This window comes from Erigeron canadensis, chromosome 2 (assembly GCF_010389155.1).
Source record: "Erigeron canadensis isolate Cc75 chromosome 2, C_canadensis_v1, whole genome shotgun sequence".
NCBI classification, from domain to species: Eukaryota; Viridiplantae; Streptophyta; class Magnoliopsida; order Asterales; family Asteraceae; genus Erigeron; species Erigeron canadensis.
Window position 1 is genome coordinate 44,563,862 of NC_057762.1, and position 14,781 is coordinate 44,578,642.

Below are 14,781 nucleotides of genomic sequence, written 5' to 3' on the forward strand. Positions count from 1 at the left end.
TTGGTTATTTAATTGACTTTGTTGTTTGGTATAATATTGCCTACAAAGTGTTTGATAAAATGTCTAAACCAAAGTTTCTAATATATGATTTAGTATCAAATCACATTTGATTGAATATTGCATACAAGGTGTTTGATGAAATGTCTAAACCAAAGTTTGATAATACCTTTAAAATTCCTTTATGTGCAGTATAAGTGTATATGTTTGTGTGATTTTATGTATTGAATCAAATATGATTATATAAGTTATTTGTTATTGTTTAATTTATGTTCAGAATCATATTTGATTATGTATTGACATTTTATTGATTTCTGTTTTTGTAACTGTCTGTGTAAAATCATATTCGATTTTGTATATAGATTCTATAGATTTGTGTTTTATAACTTTGTTTCTACAATCAAATTTGATTTTGTATTGAGGTTCTAGTTAACTATGTTCTTATGCCTAGAATCGAAAATGATTTTACGTATACATTGTGAAAAACATATACAAAATTAACTATTCAAAATCAAAAATGATTTTACGCATACATTGGAGAAAACCTATACAAAATCATATATAATTTTTTATAACACATTGAGACAAAACCAAATGAGTTCCATACAAAGAAAACCATTTAAAATCAAAAATGATTTTACGCATAGAGTGTCAAAACCCTATACAAAATCATGTATGATTTTATTCATTCATCTAGATAAAAAAAAGTGAGTTCAGTATCATTAAACATATTCAAAATCATATATGATTTTGTATATGCTTCCGTACAAATAAACTTATTCAAAATCAAAGTTGGTTCAAGCATACACTATGAAAAATTTATCGAAAATCATATATGATTTTACGTATTTTGAGACAAGGCAAATGAGTTCTATACAAATAAACCTATTTAAAATCAATTTTGATTTTATGCATATAGTGTGAAAAGCGTATACAATATCATATATGATTTTACGCATACATTGTCAAGAAAATACTCGTATACAAAATCATATATGATTTTGTGTAGCACATTGAGTCAACCAAATGGCTTCCTTAAAAAGATATTTATTCAAAATCATTTTTGATTTTACTCATAAAGTCTGAAAACCTATTCAAAATCAACTATTCAAAATCAAAAATGATTTTACGCATACATTGGGGAAAAGCTATGATTTTGTATAGCACATGGAGACAAAACAAAATGAGTTACATACCAAGAAACCCATTTAAAATCAAAAATGATTTTAAGCATATAGTGTGAAATACCCATACGAAATCATATTTGATTTTATTCATACATCTAGACAAAAGAAATGAGTTCGGTATCATTAAACCTATTCAAAATCAAATTTGATTTTGTATAGGTTTTTGAAACCGCATGCGTAAAATCACTTTTGATTTTGTGTAGGTTGTTTGGTATGAGCTAAATTTGTTTTGTTTAAATGTATGCATAAAATCAAATTTGATTTTGTATAACTTTGACACCATATGTATAAAATTAATTTTGATATTGAATAGGTTTCTTGATATGGAGCTCATTTGTTTTGTCTAAATTCTCTATACATAATCAACTTTGATTCTATACATAAAGTTGTAAAAACTGAAATCCCAAAAAATATCAACACATAATCAAATTTGATTGTAGGCATATAGTCACAAAATCAAAGTTACAAAATCAAAATATCAATACATATAATCAAATTTAATTCTAGACATATAGTCACAAAATCAAATTAACTATAAACTCAATACAAAATCAAATTTGATTGTCCAAACAAAGTTACAAAATCAAAATCTCTAAAATCTCTATATATAATCAAATTCGATTCTAGACATAAAGTTGCAAAAATAGAAATCACTAAAATATCAACACATAATCAAATTTGATTATAGACATATAGTCACAAACACACAAGTAACTACAAACTCAATACATAATCAAATTTGATTGCACAAACAAAGTTACAAAACACAAATTTAACAAATTCATATTTTAGAATAGATATATGTACAATCAAGTATATGATTGACTGTACAATCAGTAAATACATATATAATCAAATTTGATTTAGTACATACATTTTGGTTTAGACATTTCATCAAATACTATGTGGGCAAAACTCATATAAAAATTTTAAACAACAACAACCAAATATACAACTTCTTATCATATAAAAAACAAAAATGCTAAAACCTACAGGAGGGGGACAAATGTATATGGTACACTTAGGGGTTTATTGTTTGAAGTGGGCTAACCCTACAACTTCAAACCCTAAACCCTAAGCTACAATATAAAAACCTCGGAATAATCTAAAACCTAAATGCTAAAGCCTACAGGAGGGGGACGAATGTATACGGTACGCTTAAGGGTTTATGGTTTGAAGTGGTAGGGTTAGCCCGGTTAACCCTACAACTTCAAACCCTAAACCCTAAGCTACAATATGAAAACCCTATAAAATATAACCCTAAATGCTAAACCCTTAAAGGCTGAAGCCTACAGGAGGGGAACAGATGTATACGGCACGCTTAAAGGTTTATGGTTTAAAGGGCTAACCCTACAACACTTCAAACCCTAAACCCTAAGCTACAATATAAAAACCCGGGAAAAATCTAAACCCTAAATGCTAAACCCTAAAATGTTAAAGCCTACAGGAGGGGGACGGGTGCATACGGTACGCTTAAGGGTTTATGGTTTGAAGTCGTAGGGTTAGCCTAACCCTACGACTTCAAACCCTAAACCCTAAGCTACAAAGTAAAACCCGAGGGAAAAGTTACATTCTAAAACCCTAAATGCTCAACCCTAAAATGCTAAAGCCTACAGGAGGGGGACGGGTGCATACGGTACGCTTAAGGGTTTATGGTTTGAAGTCATAGGGTTAGCGGCTAACCCTACGACTTCAAACCCTAACCCTAAGCTACAAAGTAAAACCCGAAGGGAAAGTTACATTCTAAAACCCTAAATGCTCAACCCTAAAATGCTAAAGCCTACAAGAGGGGACGGGTGCATACGGTACGCTTAAGGGTTTATGGTTTGAAGTCGTAGGGTTAGCCAAAATAAAACCCGAGGGGAAAGTTACATTATAAAACCCTAAAATGCTAAAGCCTACAGGAGGGGGACGGGTGCATACGGTACGCTTAAGGGTTTATGGTTTGAAGTCGCAGGGTTAGCCTAACGGCTTATTTAGTTTAGTATTTAAATAAAAAATGATTTTGTATATATTTTCTTAATAAAAGATTGGGCTTATTTATTTAGGGCTTTTAGCACAACCATTATGTATTTTCTTAATTAGGTCAACTGTTGAGGATATATACTCAACACCACCACCGCACTTTAATTTTAAGAGACTGTAAAAATAAAAAAGAAACAAAAAAAACAAAAAGTAAAACATAGATTTAAAATGAGTTACATACAAAGAAACTTGTATAAATAAAAAATGATTTAAAGCATTAACTGTGATATTCAAAATCAAAAATGATTTTACGTATGCATTGGGGAAAACATATACAAAATCATATATGATTTTATTTATAAATATAGACAAAAAAAATGAGTTCGATATCATTAATCATATTCAAAATCATATATGATTTTAGTCGTAATTAGTCAACCAAGTATACCAAATCATATATGATTTTGTGTAGGACATTTAGGTAATTTCCATCTCATTCATAAAAAAACAATACGAAATCAAAAATGATTTTATGCATCATTTAGAAAACCTATGCAAAATCAAAAATGATTTTACACATACATTAGAGTAAAACTTTAGAAACTCATTTATGATTTTGTATATTACATCGAGTCAAAACCAAAATAAGTTGCATAAAAATATAACCGTTTGAAATCATATATGATTTTAAACATAGTGTGAATTATCCATACAAAATTATTTTTGATTTTATTCATACTTATACAAAATCATTTTTGAATTATCCATAAGAATGATTTTACGTATGCATTGGGGAAAACATATACAAAATCATATATGATTATATTTTAGTTAAAGCAAATGGCTTCCTTAAACAAATCATATATAAAATCAAAAATGATTTTTAGCATACACTTTCATATTCGAAGTTTGATTTAGTACATACACTTTGACTTAGACATTTCATCAAACACTTTGTGGGCAAAACTCATTATAAAAATTTTAAACAACAACCAATAATACAACTTCTTATCATATGAAAAAACAAAAATAAGAGAAAAAGACTACAAATCATGGATAAAAATGGTTTGTTTGTCCATTTTTTATATTAAAAACATAAACTACATAAAATATCACTCTAATAATAACTAAAACATCATCTTTTATTTGTTGTTGTTGCTAGTAGTTTGAGATGAAGATCCAGATTTTAGTGGTGGTGGTGGTGGTGGTGGCGGCGACGACGGCGGTCGGATATGTTGGTGGTGGTGGTGGTTACTGTCCAAGGAGTAGAAGAGAGAGAGAGTGTGTGTGTTTGTGTGTGTGTTTTGATCAGGAGAAAAAGAAAAGAAGATAAATGAAAGATAGAGTCTTATTTTTTTAATGTAAATTACGAATATACCCTTCCGTGTTTTATTTTTAATTAGGGGTAAATGTTAATCTCCACCATTGATGGGAATGATCCAAGGGCTAAGATTAAGCCCTTGAGATCCATGAAAAATTAAGGATGTAAATGAACAAAGCTCTATATATATATATATATAGGGGGACAATCAAATAAGAACAGTTTTAAAATGAGATCGAACAGTGAGAACACTTAAAAAACATCATTTTGATGCATTAAAAGTCCACAAATCTAACATAGTGCTTAACTAATTATCATTATTTAAGTGTTTAAAAACATATTGATCCGTCAAAATCGAAAAAATCACGTTTTTTGATGGATGCTGTTTAATTAGGAAATACTAGCTAGACTATTATCATGTAGATTGTAGAGTGAAGATGGATTAATCTCTGTTTATTACGTGTATTATTGTTTACTTTCTTGATTGAAATAGTTATATATGTATATGGACACCATTATTATTTTATGATATATATCAACTAGCTAGCTAAGCCACAAAGAGACCCATTGTGTCTACGAATTAATCTACGATATGATAGGAATGGTCTAATACATTAAATTTCTAATATTAACGATTCCTGTTCTAGAAAAAGTGAACAAGCTAGCCTTATAAGGATATGAAAGTTATATACCTTGTATTGGACCCAGTGTTAACGACAAATAATAAGCAAGCTGTGAAGTTCTGTTTCCAAGTTATTTTCTTTGCTAGTATTTCAAAGTGGCCCAAATTAATAAAATAATTTAGTGATTATTGTCATATTAAAAGCAATTTTATATAACGAGAGATAGTGCCCGTTGCGACGGTGAGATGGTGGGGGTGATAGGTCCAGTCATAGAGTATGATAGTCAAATGTCTTAACCGTACAGGCTTCGCCCTTGAATTTAAAAATCTCTAATGAAAGAACATGAAATTTTATCGATATATGGTTTTTGAGATAAAAGATTTTGAATAAATTAGATGAATAAAATAATTTTGGAGGAGAGAGAAAAAAATGAGTGATTGGGATTTGAGGAGAGAGAGAAAAATGAATGGTTGATATTTAAGGGTATTATAGGTATATTAAATAGAGATATTTAAATTAATAAATAAAAAAGATGAGTAATTTAGGTAGTTCAATTATTTAATTGAGATTTGGAAAAAAAAAAGCAAAATGTTTTATAAGATAGTATTAGAAGCTATGTTGTACGGGAACTGGTACGAGAACCGGAAACGGGTACGATACGGGAACGGGAAACGACAAAACTCAAAAAATCAAGAAACGGGTACGGCATGGGTACGGCAATGAAAAAAATATAAAATATAGTTATGAAATTGAAAAATATATATAAAAATAATAATATTCTATAAACGGGTACGGCATGGGTACACCATACTTTCTATTGGGGTTTTATATATAAAAATAATAATTTATAAAATATTCTATAATAAAAATTTTAAAATATATTAAAAACTTGAAACTAACATAATTGTTTGAAAATATAAACATAATACTTCAAATTTAGAAAATTAAATACAAGATCAGTTAATATTAACAAACATATATAAGTTTAAATAACTATTTTAAGTTTATGTTTTAATTAATAAATACTCGTAAAACAAGTTAAATATAATTGGTATTAAATAATTAAGTAATTAGATAGACATAGATAATATCTATCTATATATTAAATAATTAAATAGATATAATTAGTTATGAGTTCATGACAGCTCATATTTGTCATTTCAAAAATAAATAAAAAAAGGCTGGCACATAGTACATATAAGGGTATAAAATACTTTTTTCCCCCTTTCTTCCTCAACAGATCTAGCAACCACCACCACCACCAGAGACCACCACCCCCGGTGCAACTTTCCCGTTGTCACTTCTAGCAAAGCTTCGAACTACAGTTTACAGTCAACGATTCCGGCGAGAAGCTTACACAATACGCCTTGAAAACTTACAAGAAACGCCCTTGAACTTCTAGAAACCTTTAAAAAACGTCCCCAAAAATAGAAATGGTTCAAGAAACGTTCGTTGACTTAAGGAAACGGTCAAGAAACGTCTAGGAAACGTTTCCAACCGTCCCCGTACACGTTTCCGTCCCCGGGAAGTTTCTGGTATGTGGGACGACACCTTCTTGCCGTTTCCGTGCATCAGAGATTAGAAGTATTTGATATTAAATATTAGATATATACATAAAAAAGCTAGACAATTAGGAATTTATGTGAGAACACAAAGTTGGATTTATTAAGAATTTGTCTACTATACCAACAACCCACGAGGAACATACATATTTTTTGTGACGGGTTTGTTGTAATTTTAATGTGAAGAATTATTTTTTCAACACTACGATCGCCAATGTCACAAGTTTTTGCGGTATGGTGGTAGAAGTTGGTAAATTACTCATTAACTGAAGAGGTAAAGTCGAAGACGTCATACTTGAAATTCGATACTAAAGGAGTCGATCGATCGGTTGTTTGACTGAGATCAATTGATAGAAGTCTTGTTTGACGGTTATCATATCATCCTTGTAATTAACAAGTTACATTTAAAGCCACGTATATATATATATATATATATAAAGCTAAACAGAAAACGGGGTTAAAAATGTTCAACAAAAAATTTTATTTTGAAGTTTTAGAAATTTAGTTAGATACCAAAGTGTTAGATACTCAACATTTAAAAAAAATGAAAGGAAGTTTTTTTTGTGTTGTTCTAACACTTCTCATAAAATGCCAATTAATCAAGTTGCAAGGACAAAAGCTCTATGGTGTGAATATAATCAACAAGCTATACATAAGTGGTGATCGTTTTGATCATTCCAGTGATGTAGGTGCAAGAAGAGATATGTGGGTCAAAAGATAGATAGCAACTATTGGTAACACGATTAATTGATAGCTTTTTTTTATAAAAAAAAAAGGGTAAACTTTGTATTCCTATATTTGGAAAGGTGGAAAGTGAAAAGTAGTTATATTGTTAGTTCACCGTAATCGTTGTAGTCTTGTGAGTTGTGACAATGAAATCACAAGTTATATTTAGATGACTTGCAGTTTGTTAACTTAATTAGACAAATAATTTTTTTTTTGAAAGAGTTACTAATTCATATTTAACATTCGAGACATTACATATTCATATATATTTAGTTTTTTTTCCTCAAAATGAATTAATAGTTAATAGTTAGTAAGTCGTATATATTTTTGATTATGCACTCCTGTAGTTATTATTATAACATAGGAAAATAATAAACACAATCGTTTATGGTATGTATAAGAGCTTATTATATCCATTAAAGAGTTGTATGTTAAATGATAGATGGTCCTTAATTTTGTCAGGTGATTGTATAAAATGCGTCAATCATTGGTGTATATTCTAGAAGGCTATGTTTACCATTTCAGAAAATATATCATTTACAAATTAAGGGTAATGGGAGTATCCTCGTCTCGGTATCACAATTGGATAAACTACATAAAAATAAAAATTAAACAAATAGACTTGTAAAATTTATAATAGGTCAAGTCTATGCTAATAACATTATAAATTAAGAGGAAATTTTACATATGTAATCGAGAGTAAGGATGACAATGGGGCAGGTATTGGGGGTCTCCATCTTTATCTCCATACCCGGTTTTCATTTGTAGTCCTCATCCTCGTTCCCATCATCATCGGAGATTTAAATTACATCCCCATTAGGTATCGGGAATCCCCGTCGAGTATCAGGGATACCATTTTGAATAAACATAAATTCATCGTAGCAGAAGATAAGTAGAAGAATGTGTATAAGTTCGACCTATTTTTTTTATTTATAAACTAATATCCATGTTAAGTTAATGATAAGTAAAGTATAGCTTATAAATTGTATTAAATAAAACTTAAAATAATTTTAATATATAAAAAAACTTAAGTAATTATGACTTTACGAGAGATATATATATTATTTTCGGGTTCGGATATGAGGATCAAGGATTTATGGTTCCCATCCCCGTCTGTCCTCATTAGGAAATAGAATTACATCTCATCCCCGGTTAAATCGGGTTCGGGTATCAGATTCCTCATCGGCTATGGTATTTTAGTCATCCCTAATCGGGAGTTTGAAAATACTATGTGTATTCAACTAAAATCTTAAATATCAAAAATTCCATTATTAAGCGTCAAAACTACCCAAATGATTACATTTAGTCAAACCAAAATATTAAAATCCTTTAAAACTATGAAACAGTTACAATTTATAATTATATCTTTTAATCCCTAATCACATTATGTGTGTAGAACTATAATTATCATTGCCTCGTAAAAGCCATCACCACTTTGGTGGGATGGTAGAGGCTTTATCCTCTTGTAAAAAAATCAAGGTTTAAACCTTGACAATGGTGTTACTTGATGTAATCAAATAAGGTGGTAGTAGTATCAAATTTGCTGTTCAAAAAAAAAAAAATCGTTGCCTCGTAAAAGAATTATGTTAACAATAAAAAAACAACACAATAATTTACAATGGTAAATAGATTGAAAGAAAAATATTAATAATGGATTTAATTAAAAATTTAATGACTTAAAATTTATTGAAATACATCATAATTCTTTTGAAATGAATTAAGCTGTATATATTTCAAATAATATAACTTATTATATTTTATTTTTTGAGCGATTAGTCAAGATAGTTTATCTCACCATATAAAGGTAAGACATTGGCAATTTTAGACATTTCAGGGAAAAATCTGTCACGAAATTGTTACTCTAAACTGTTGAATTCGAAATATGGATAAATTTAAGGATGCATTAATCAATTGAAATAGTAATTTGCTAACATTTTATTTATTAAAAAATTTGAAATGTTTGATCTAATTTAAATAAAATTAGCACAATGTCCGTCTAATGTAGCGGTGGTGGAGTCAAAGAGGGTCTGGTGGTGCTGAAAACGGGTGGTGATGGTGTCGACTATTAGTGGTGGTGACAGTGTCAAGTAATATAGGTTGATATAAATGTAACTTATGTAGAGGTACAGTGGAAATATTTTTTAAAATATGGACTTAAAGTGTAAATTAATAACATAAAAGTTTAAGTTTTAAATTAATCCGATAATTTTTAACACCTAATTTCATATGATGAGGGTTTTTAAGAGCAATTGAGTTATTTTAAATAAATTTTCTTTATAACATTTATAAAAATAAAGGGGATTACAATTTTTATTATAAAAGAACAATGATAAATGCAAAGACGAGACACGAGAGTGTATAAACCTTTAATTTTTAATGAAAAAGGGTCCACAAAGAGATCACTATTTAAGCGCATGCGTGGTTGTACTGTCAAACACGATCCGACCCACCCCTCTAATATACTATTTATACAAATCGGCCCCCCACCCCATTTGGCCGTTCCTACTCGCACAAATCCTATTTTATGACTCTAGCAATGTTTTCTTCTCAAGAGCAAAGAAGAATTTTATGCCTAGTTGCCTACCCATATCAAAATTGCAATATTAATATTACCCTTATCCTATGAGTTATAAAGTACATGTGTTTGAAGAATATATACTTCAAATATACTCATTTCATCTAAGCCTCAATTTTGAGCTTATATATATATATTTCTTTTTTTAATGATATAGCCATAGCCTCATAGCCTCATGATAAAACACATGTAATAAGAAAATAAAAATCATGATTTTAATTATCATTTTCATGAGTCTTTAATAATAATTTACGTAACTTATCTCTAGTATAATGACACATGTCTCATCTTTCTCAAAAGACACATTTTAAAATATACATTTTACAAGGAGTTATTGCTTTGGTAATACATACAAATCATACCATGTTTATTTTGACAAATATATATTTCGATAAATAATTTGAAGGAATGTATTTAAATATCATATCGCTTTAGCATGGTATTAAGGGGCGAGGAGGGGTGCCCGCCCCCGAATTTTTTTTTTTTTGCGATATAGGGATATATTGTTTTCGTGTAGAAAAATTTTGATATACTCGATTTCGACCCCCATTTACCCGAAAAATAGCTTTAGGGAAAAGAAAATTAGATCCCGACCACCCACTGAAACTTTTCAAGCTTCGCCACTCATGTAAACTATTCCGTCCAATCATCAAATTGTCTATTATTCTATTAATCGATTAGGTGACCCATTAATAAAATCCTAATACCTTGAAATTCTTCAACTGTGTTCGAAATTTATTCCTTACATTTGTGGGGATGGTGGAGTGGGGATGGTGGAGTGGAGAGTATTTGGGGTATATTCAAAAGTTTAGAATTGTTTAATTCAAAAAACAAAAAACAAAATAAAAACTTAATAATTTCGGTGTTATACTCCAATAAATTTGCATATGCGTATGTTACTACACTAGTATCATATTTAAGTTACAAATGTAAAGTTAAAAATAGGCGTGAAGTACTTGTATAGTTAGAGTTCCAACTAAAATACCAACATTTTCAACCTTTTATTGATTTATTATCCGTCTTAGGCGTTTTGCCCAATAATCTAGATTGATTGCAGAAAAAGTTAAGTTAGGATAGAGTCGAATCACAATGACATCAATTTAAGTATCGTATGGTTATTGTAATTTATCCAAACTCTTGTTTCTTATCTAATCCACAATTTTAAATTGTGCATATTCAATCTTTACTTTTTAGTTTTCAGCAATGGCTAATTAAAAACTGTATCAAAAGATCATGTAATATGGGAATGCGTATTCAATGATACTATTTGTTATGGAATGTGGGAAACGTATCTATGCCTATACCGTAACTGTATTTATGTCTATGCTTCTTAATACCCCCCCCCCCCCCCCCCCCCCCCCCCCCCCACCCCAAAAAAAAAAACACCATCTAGATATGATGTATCTACCCTAAAAAAAAACCCCACAACCCCGGTGCGTTACCATCATTACCACTGGATTGTGCGAGCATACATGTAATTATATATGTATATTGGATATATCAATAACTTACGTATGCACTTAGCAAACTTTAATTTTAAATGGATAGCGTTTTCCAAGTTCAAGAATTGAATATTATCAGGGTTGAAAATAAACATTTGTTTTTTTTAAACCGTATGGTAATATTGCTTATAAACTATACAAATGTCTAAAATGGACTCTAAAATTTCTAAAGATGCTTTCCTTTGATATACCTTCATAAATATAATAAAGAGTGAGAATATGGATATTTGATATATAGTTATCCATATTATCAATAAAAATTTTAACCTTTATACCTACTTTTTGTTTTGAAGAAAGAAACTTATTTTTGTTTTTTTCTAATAAAGGATTAGACCATTTAATATCAAACAAAAGGAAAAGATAAGTTTTATCAATTACTCGCCCGTTAAAAGTCAATATGGTATGATATGTCAATAAAAATTCCATGTTGATTGTTGTGTTGAATTTGAAATTCACCCACGACCCACGGACTCTTTTTCATGACTCAGTGTCCCAGAGCAGTTTTGAAAAAAAAAACTTGAACCCTGAATTAATCTCAATTAATTCAATTATAATTCTGAAATCTAATCAATCTAAAATGATTATATGAAGCAACAATAACAAATATCCACTACTGCTATTCAGGTATGGATTCACTCAACTATATTATTGAGTGTTCTATTATAATCTTGATTGTAAATGTAAAGAAGCTATCTAAACGAATGAATCTCAAGAGAGAAGCAGAATTGATGCAGAATTATTATTCAAGTTATGAACCCTAATCGGGTTATAACCATCTATATATACTAGGGAAACTTTCAAGAAAGTCACAAATGACCCTTGTACTTCTCTCTTTTCTTCTTGTACAACTTTAGTCCTTCTATATGAGAAACTTGCACTCTTAGTCCATAAAGTATACACTTGAAGTCCAGAATACTTTAAGTTGCATCTTGATCATCTTATAAACCTGAAATGAGCTAATCATGCAATAAGCAACAATCTTATTTGAGAATGGAATTATATTTCTCAACATCCCCCCTTAATGCTATTCTCAAATACATTTAAGAAAGTCAATTTGTTACAAAGAAAATCATGAGATTTTTTATCCAACCCTTTTGTTAGAATGTCTGCAATATTATTTGCAGCATCTATTTTCTCAATCTTTACGACCCCTGCCAAAATCTTTTCTCTCACAAAGTGAAGATCAATTTCTAAATGTTTTGTTCTTTCATGGAAAACAGGGTTGGCTGCAATCTTAATTGCAGATTTACTATCACAAAACACTGTAACAGGAAGAACATTTTTGACAAGTAAATCCTCTAATATTTTAACTATCCAAATAACTTCACATGTAACAAAAGCCATAGCCCTATATTCACCTTCAGTAGAAAACTTAGAGACAGTGTTTTGTTTCTTACTTTTCCAAGAAACAAGATTACCACAAAAGAAAACACAATATCCAGTAACACTCCTTCTACTAGAAATGCATTTTGCCCAGTCGGAATCAACAAAAGCTTCAAGAGAGAGATTAGATGACTTACAAATATGTATTCCTTTACCTGGAGCAGCTTTCAAGTATCTCAATACTCTTAATGCTACTTTCAAATGAGAATTAAGAGGCTTGTGCATAAACTGCTTAAACAGTGCACTGTATAAGCAATGTCAGGTCTAGTGTGAGGCAAATATATAAGTCTACCAATCAACCTTTGGTATTCAGTAATGTTCTTAAGAACATGATCACTTTCAGTTGCCTCACTAGAAAGATGAACATTAGGATCAAAAGGAACATAAATAGGTTTACCAGCAAGAAGACCAAATTCAGAAATTAGATCCAAACAATACTTCCTTTGATTTAAACAAACACCATTATTAGTATTAATAACCTCAATACCTAAAAAATACTTAAGTATTCCCAAATCTTTAATCATAAAATGAGTTTGCAAATATACTTTAAATCTTTTAATTTCATCTTCATTATTACCAGTAATAATGATATCATCTACATAAACAAGCAAAGCTATAAAGTAATTTTGCCCAGATTTAGTAAAAAGTGAATAATCACTTTTACTTTGAACAAAACCATCAGATACTAAAGCTTCAGTAAGTTTAGCATTCCATTGTCTAGGAGCTTGTTTAAGACCATATAAGGATTTATTTAATTTGCATAATCTTTTATCATTAGGATCAAAGAATCCTTCAGGTAAGTCCATATAACAGTTTCATTTAGATCACCATACAAGAAAGCATTATTGATATCAAGTTGATATAATGTCCAACCCTTTTGCACAGCCAAAGAAATTAAGCATCTAATTGTCACAAATTTCACAACAGGAGAGAATGTTTCATCAAAATCAATACCTGCCTTTTGACCATAACCTTTAGCCACAAGTCTAGCTTTATATCTTTCTATCTCACCATTAGCCTTATAATTCATCTTATAAACCCATTTACAACCTATAGATTTTCTATCTTTAGGAAGTTCAGTAACTTCCCAAGTATTATTTCTATATAAAGCTTCCATCTCATCACTCATGGCTTCTAACCAATGTTTCTCTTTACTAGCTTGCATAAAATTATGAGGTTCAGTACTTTTATTAAGCTCAGTCACAAAAGATAAACAATTAGAAGATAAAGCTGAATAAGAAACAAAATTTTCTAACCTATATTTATTACTACTATAGACAACAAAGTCATTGTATTTGCTAGAAGGAAAAACAGAAGTTCTTTCAGACCTTCTCAAAGGCTGCTGAACAGAATTAGAAGGATTGTTTTCATTTAAATGTTCATTTAACTTTTGATTCTCAACAAGAACCTCCTCAACATTACCCTCAGCATTTTCATTATTATCCAACTCATGTGTTGCTACAACATCTTCACTAGTAATACCAAAGGTACTGCCAGAGTGAGATGAGCTGCCATCACCATCATCCCCACTATCTCTCTCTTCATCATTGGGAGATGAAGGGTACTCATGAGAATCAAAAAAATTCATTTGATCTTCTATACTTACCATAGGAAGATCAGAAGTTTTATGTTTATGTTTCTCTTTTAAAGGAAAAATATTTTCAAAAAATTTTACATCTCTTGCAAAAAAAAATATTGTTATCTTCAATAGAAAGAAGTTTATAACCCTTTTTAACATTAGAATAACCTAAAAGAATACATTTAGTAGACCTTTTAGCAAATTTATCAAAGATATTTAGATTTTTTGAAAAACATAAGCACCCAAAGGATCTTAAGTGAGAGAGATTAGGTTTTTTTTTTTTATCAAAAATAAGCTCATAAGGTGACTTTCCATCAAGCACAGAAGAAGGCAGTCTGTTAATCAAATAGCAAGCAGTCAA